The 7288-nt window shown below is 39.8% G+C and overlaps 1 pseudogene; it reads left to right on the top strand.

Annotated features, from left to right (window-relative positions):
• Positions 1-2489: 2489 nt before the first annotated feature.
• Positions 2490-3918, top strand: LOC110757913 (uncharacterized; annotated as a pseudogene).
• Positions 3919-7288: the final 3370 nt, after the last annotated feature.

Below are 7288 nucleotides of genomic sequence, written 5' to 3'. Positions count from 1 at the left end.
ACATCAATTATACTTCAATTGGCTGACCGTTCAATCACTTATCCAAGAGTTGTTATTGAAGATCGAATTATTAAGGTTGATAATCTTTATCTACCAGCAGATTTTGTGGTTTTAGACATGGATGAAGACCTTCAAACACCTATTATTTTGGGGAGGTTGTTTATGGCAACAGTTAGGACTTTAATTGATGTGGAAGCTGGAACATTGACTTTACGGGTTTAGGACCAATCTGTGGTGTTTAATTTGTTTGAGGCAGCAAAACGTCCTGCTGAACAGCAGGAGTGTATGCGCATTGATGTGGTAGACAGTATGGTTCAAGACAGTTTTTATGCCAGTTCAAATACAGATCAATTGCTGCATGTTTTGCAAGGGGAACTTGGGACAAATTCTGAAGATGAAGGAGTTCTTGAGTACATTCACGCATTGGACAGTCTACCCAAACTGCCGCCAAGGTTCCGAAATGTTTACGAGAGTTTAAGGGAGCCTAAACAGCCACTTAAACCGTCCAGGCAGCAACCACCAAAATTGGAGCTGATGCCTTTACCAGAACATCTGAAATATACATATTTAGGAGCTGCAGAGACACTGCCAGTTATTGTTGCAGCAGATTTAACTCCTACAGAGGAGGATTAATTGCTTCGGGTTTTGAGAAAATATTAAGATGCATTGGGATGGACAATTGCTGACATCAAGGGTATTAGCCCAGCAGTTTGTATGCACATAATTTTAATGGAAGACGGCGTGAAGCCAACAGTTGATGCTCAACGCCGCCTTAACCCAATTATGAAAGAGGTGGTAAGAACAGAAGTTATGAAATTACTTGATGCAGGTATGATTTATCCTATCTCAGATAGCCAATGGGTGAGTCCTACACATGTTGTTCCAAAACGTGCAGGCATTACAGTGATTAAAAATGACAACAATGAGCTGGTCCCTACACGTTTAACTACAGGGTGGCGGATGTGTGTGGATTATAGGAAGACAAATGTAGGAACTAGAAAAGACCACTTTCCCCTTCTATTCACTGACCAAATGTTGGAAAGATTGGCAGGTAGGGCTTTCTATTGTTTCTTGGACTGGGTACAACCAGATCCCGATTGCCCTATAGGACCAAGAGAAGACAACATTTACATGCCCATTTGGGACTTTTGCGTATTGAAGGATGCCGTTTGGATTACGCAATGCACCGACTACGTTTCAATGTTGTATGATGAGTATTTTTTCTGGCTTGGTCGAAAATATTGTGGAAGTTTTTATGGATAATTTTTCTGTATTTGGGAATTCATATGATCAGTGCTTACAGAATATATCATTAGTTCTTGAGAGATGTCAAGAGACAAATTTAGTGCTAAACTGGGAAAAGTGTCATTTCATGGTGAAACAGGGAATTGTCTTGGGACATTCGATTTCTAGCAAAGGCATTGAGGTTGACAAAGCAAAGATTGAAGTTATTGCAAAGCTGCCGCCCCCTACAATAGCAAAAGGTGTGAGGTCCTTCTTAGGACATGCATGTTTTTATCATCGGTTCATCAAGGATTTCTCCAAGATTAGCCGACCTTTGTGCAATTTATTTTTCTAAGGACACACCATTTAATTTCAATGAGGCCTGTTTAGAAGCGTTCAACAAATTGAAAGCACTCCTAACTTCGGCACACATCATTGCTGCACTAGATTGGGATTTACCATTTGAACTAATGTGTGATGCATCAGATTATGCTGTCGGGGCAGTTTTAGGACAGCAGAAAGATAAGCTTCCCCATGCCATTTATTATGCAAGTCGTACTCCCAATGATGCACAGCTTAACTATGCAACTACAGAGAAGGAATTGTTGGCAGTTGTGTTCGCATTAGAGAAGTTTCAGTCTTATTTGGTTGGGGTTAAAGTGATTGTTTATACTGATCATGCTGCATTAAAATACTTGTTGTCTAAGAAGGATGCAAAGCCTAGGTTGATTCATTGGGTTCTTTTACCTCAAGAATTTGACCTAAAGATTAAAGATAAGAAGGGCAGTGAGAATGTTATGGCTGACCATTTATCCAGATTGATTATTCCAGTAGCTATGGAGGCAGATTCTCTAACATTGAGTGAAAGTTTCCTAGATGAATAAGTATTTGCTGTCCAAATTGATGCACCTTGGTTTGCAGATATTGTTAAGTATTTGGCTAAGGGTGTGGTGCATCCAGATTTTTCCTACCAGCAGAAAAAGAAGTTTTTATCTGATGTGAAGCACTATTCCTGGGATGAACCCTACTTATACAAGTATTGTCCAGACTAGATTATTCGTAGGTGTATTCCTGAGGCTGAACAATAAAGTGATTTAAAGTTTGCTCATCAATATGCCTGTGGGGGACATTTTGGGCAAAAAAGGACAGCAGAGAAAATCCTACAGAGTGGGTTGTTTTGGCCAACACGTTTTAAAGATTCACAGAATTGGTGCAAGGCTTATGATAGGTGTCAAAGGGTCGGCAACTAGTCCAGAAGGAATGAGATGCCCCAGCAAAGTATCTTGATTGTTGAACTATTTGATGTTTGGGGTATTGATTTCATGGGACCATTCTCATCTTCTAACAGGAATCAATACATTTTAGTGGCTGTGGAATATGTTTCAAAGTGGGTCGAGGCCATTGCAGCACCAACTAATCAAGGATCAGTGGTCCTGAAGTTCCTCCAAGGGTTATATTTCCACATTTTGGGATTCTGCACGTTATTCTTAGCGATGGGGGGAAACATTTTATTAATAAACCGTTTGCTAACCTACTGGCAAAGTATGGGATCAATCATCGCGTGGCTACACCTTACCACCCACAGACATCTGGTCAAGTTGAAGTTTCAAACAGAGAAATCAAGCGTATTTTGGAGAAAACAGTGTGCTCTACACGCAAGGATTGCAGTTTGAAATTAATTGATGCTTTGTGGGCATACAGGACAGCTTATAAGACTCCTATTGGGATGTCACCATTTGGACTTGTTTATGGGAAAGCTTGTCATCTACCTATGGAGCTGGAGCATAAAGCTTACTGGGCTATTAAAGAGTTAAGATTCGCATATGATTCAGCAGGGGAAAAGCGGAAATTGCAGTTAAATGAGCTAGAGGAAATTCATCAGGGTGCTTATGACAGTTCTCGCATCTACAAGGAAAGAACTACGACATTTCATGACAGTCAAATTTTACGGAAGGAACAGCCAGGGCAAAAGGTTCTGTTATTCAGTTCAAGGCTCAAGTTATTTCCAGGAAAATTAAAATCTCGCTGGACTGGACCCTACCTGGTGACTCAAATTTTTTCTCTTGGGGCAGTTGAAATAACTAATGAGGCTAAAGGAAACACATTCAAGGTGAATGGTCACAGGTTGAAACCCTATGTGGAGACACCCTTTGACACTGCAAACGAGTCTTTGATTCTGAAGGAACCAGTGATTTGACCACCAAGCTTCTGCAATGTCTAGCTACAGACTTAAAATAAAGCGCTTATTGGGAGGCAACCCAATTTTTCTAACCTCTTTACTTCTTTTTGTTGTTTGTCTTTACCTAGTTGATTTTATTTTTCTCCTATTTCTACTTCTGACACATATTGATTCAATGCAGGACACAACAATCAGCAACAAGCATCAAAAGCATAAAATCCTACACTGGAATCATGCACCCAATAACAACTGGAATCATGCACCCAGCAGCAAGTCTACATTAACATCATCACATTTACACTATGCTAGAAGTTAAAGCACTTAACATGAGCTTACTCAAAGATGCAAGTTTGGGGGTCGGGATTCGATATTATACCTACGAGATGGATGGATTCGATATTATACCTACTCCCAACTTGAAGATTGACTTATTGCTCGCTAAAATCCGCCAGTCTCCACGTAGTATTTCCAAGGTTGATGCAACTCTAAAATTGAAGCACATGAAAACAGATGTGGATGAGTATCTCAAGACAAGGCAACGAGGTTCTTCAGTTCTGACTGAATTGAAGCAAAAATTGCCACTTCCCAAACGATGTTGTTTTAGTTAGTCTCTACAGATGAGGCCATGAAGTCTACAATAATCAATCTTGTTCTTAATTACTTTCAACAAAAAAATGGTCCCCCAATTGAGACCCATTTATGAGCAAAATGCGAGGCTTACCGTTAACCAAGCTCGGGAACTTAGAGTGTATGTGGCGTTGGGGTTGCTCTCGGTCTGGGTCAGCTAATCCGGGTCGTTGGGTTCGGAGTCGGAACGGATCTCGGCGAGGATCCAATTGGTCTCCTAGACGAAGCCACAGAGGATGGTGATTTTGATGTTGTTGAAGGTCTTCTGGATCTAGCGCCCTCACACAGATGAACCCACATGAATGTGCTGAAAGAGAGACAAGGCTCTTGAGTTCTTGAGAGAAATGAAGAAGGGAGAGGGGGGAGATGAAGGGGTCTGCAATGAGAGCCAAAACAAGCTGCGTTTTATGACTTTCTCGAAACCGACAGAGCGTTTAGATTTTTTTTAAATGACAAATGCAGCTGCTACACCATTATATCGTAGCTGTTGCTCAGATATGACACAAGTGTGGACTTGTTCGAGTCGGTCAACACCTCTTTGCAAGTCTCAGCTCACATAAAATACTTGCAAGAATACAAGACTATTGTAGTATAGATGCTCATGCAAGATCGTTCTCCTCAAGGACTATTTAGCCTAGAATTAAAAGTTGAGAAAAATGATTATGAAATTGTTTGATACTAAAAAAATAAATTTTAAACAAAAACAATTACGATTGAAGAAAAGAGTTTTAAATACCAATTGATAAAAGCACTAGGGTTTCACCATCACCTAGCAATCCTATGAAATTTTACCAATTACTTATGATTTGCACATGCCACTTTGAAAGTTAGGTTTTACTAATTTATATTCTACTTGGAACCTCCAACATAGAACGTATATCCAACATGCAACCCATCCGGACGTTTGGATCAAATCTGAACATGAAAGACTCATTACGTTTTGTGAAAACCCTTTGAAAAACCATGCAACCCTTAAGACGTGATGTTCATCTTAAGTGAAATTACAATTATTAATCACAAGAAGCCAAACCTTCCAACCAAAATTACATCCAATTACTTTTCTAAAGATCCTAATGGTGATCAGGCATTAAGACAATTAGATAGTTTAAAACAATGATTAACAATTCAAAGTATGCATGCAATCAATCATAAGCAATTAAATATAATCGTATCAAGCACCATCTTGACCACCATAACTCAAGGAGAACCTCTTAGCTTATTGCCGAATTTGTTTTGCTGTGATTAACACCGACAAAGCCTCGTCCCGAGGTAAGAGAACTTACGACCAAGATTTGTTCTTTCCTCGGCCACAGTCGCTTTGAAGAAGTTTAGAAGGTGATGTTAGAAGGTTAAATATATAGGTGACTTGGGATATAGTCGAGGCCATAACTCGGCGAGGGCCTCCTATTTTATTTGCCAAATTTGTTTTGTTGTGATTAACACTGAGAAGGCCTCGTTCCCAAGGTAGGAGAACCTACGACCGATATTTATTCTTTCGTTGACCACAAGTTATCAAAATAAAATTTTCCAACAGTGCAAGGAGTAGTGAAACTCCCTGCATCTTTAAATAGTCAAACAATATGGTAGAATATTTTCAGATATATTTCATTCTCCGAAAGGAGGTATTTATAATACAGGTTACAAACCCTAATAGGGTTTAATTAGGAAATAAGTGGAATCCTAATTACATAATATCTATACAAAAGGAAAAATAAATAAAACCCAAATAGAATAGGATATATTCTACTCGCCAACACTCCCCCTCAAGTTGGAGCAAAGACGTCACACATGCCCAACTTGTCAAGCGAGTTGAGAAAGATACTTGTAGAAACAGCTTTCGTAAGAACATCAGCTAACTGATACTCTGAACGGATGAAGGGGAAGGACACAATCTCCGCATCCAACTTTTCTTTAATGAAATTTCGATCAACCTCCACATGTTTTGAATGGTCATGTTGTACAGGATTATGAGCAATTGCAATCGCAGCCGTATTGTCACAATATAAATCCATGGGTTTATTAGGCCCAAAACCAAGGTCTTTCAACAATCTCCTCAACCATAGTAACTCAGATACACCATGGGCCATTCCCCGATACTCGGCCTCAGCACTAGATCTAGACACCACCTTTTGTTTCTTGCTTCTCCACGTAACAAGATTGCCACCCACAAACATAAAATACCTAGATGTCGAACGCCTATCTGTGGCTGAACCTGCCCAATCAGCATCTGTATACCCTTCTACATTTGTATGGCCATACTTGGAGAAAATTAACCCCTTGCCAGGAGTTACTTTCAGATACCTTAAAATACGAGTCACAGCCCCCATATAATCTACACTAGGAGAGTGCATAAACTGAGTCACTATATTTACAGCATACGCAATATCTGGACGAGTATGAGCCAAATAAATCAACTTCCCCACAAGTCGTTGATAACATTCTTTATCAATTGGAACTTGATCGGGATATATCCCCAACTTATGATTCTGCTCACTAGGGGTATCAATCGGTTTACAATTCAACATTCCAGTTTCTGCAAGTAAATCCAAAATATACTTTCTTTGGGATAGAAAAATACCATGTTTAGATCTGGCAACTTCAATTCCAAGAAAATACTTTAAATCACCCAATGATTTCATCTCGAACTCAGAAGCCAGATACTTCTGAAGACTCTGTATCTCTACATGATCATCTCCAGTCACAATCATATCATCAACATAAATAATTAAAGCTGTCAATTTACCTTTATGACGCTTCAGAAACAAAGTATGATCAGAGTTACTTTGCACATACCCAAACTTCTTCATAGATGCAGCAAATCTTCCAAACCACGCTCTTGGAGACTACTTTAATCAATACAAGGATTTCCGTAGCTTGCACACCACACCCTCCTTAGAAGTCACAGGGATACCTGGCGGAGGATCCATATATATTTCTTCCTTGAAATCACCATGGAGGAATGCATTTTTGACATCAAATTGTAGCAGCGGCCAGTCACGGTTAGCAGCTAAGGATAAGAGTACGCGTACAGTGTTGAGCTTAGCTACTGGAGCAAAAGTCTCTGTGTAATCCACTCCATATGTCTGAGTATACCCTTTTGCTACCAATCTTGCCTTGTAACGGTCAATGGAACCATCAGCCTTGTGCTTCAAAGTAAACACCTATCTGCACCCAACTGCCTTTTTTCCTTTTGGTAAAGGAACTAACTCCCAAGTAGCATTCTTGTTCAAGGCTTCCATCTCAACATGCATTGCATCT

The sequence above is a fragment of the Prunus avium genome, chromosome 7, assembly GCF_965620075.1.
Source record: "Prunus avium chromosome 7, drPruAviu1.hap1.1, whole genome shotgun sequence".
In the NCBI taxonomy this organism is placed as follows: Eukaryota; Viridiplantae; Streptophyta; class Magnoliopsida; order Rosales; family Rosaceae; genus Prunus; species Prunus avium.
The sequence above is the reverse complement of the archived record's forward strand: the minus strand, read 5'-3'. Positions and strand labels throughout refer to the sequence as shown.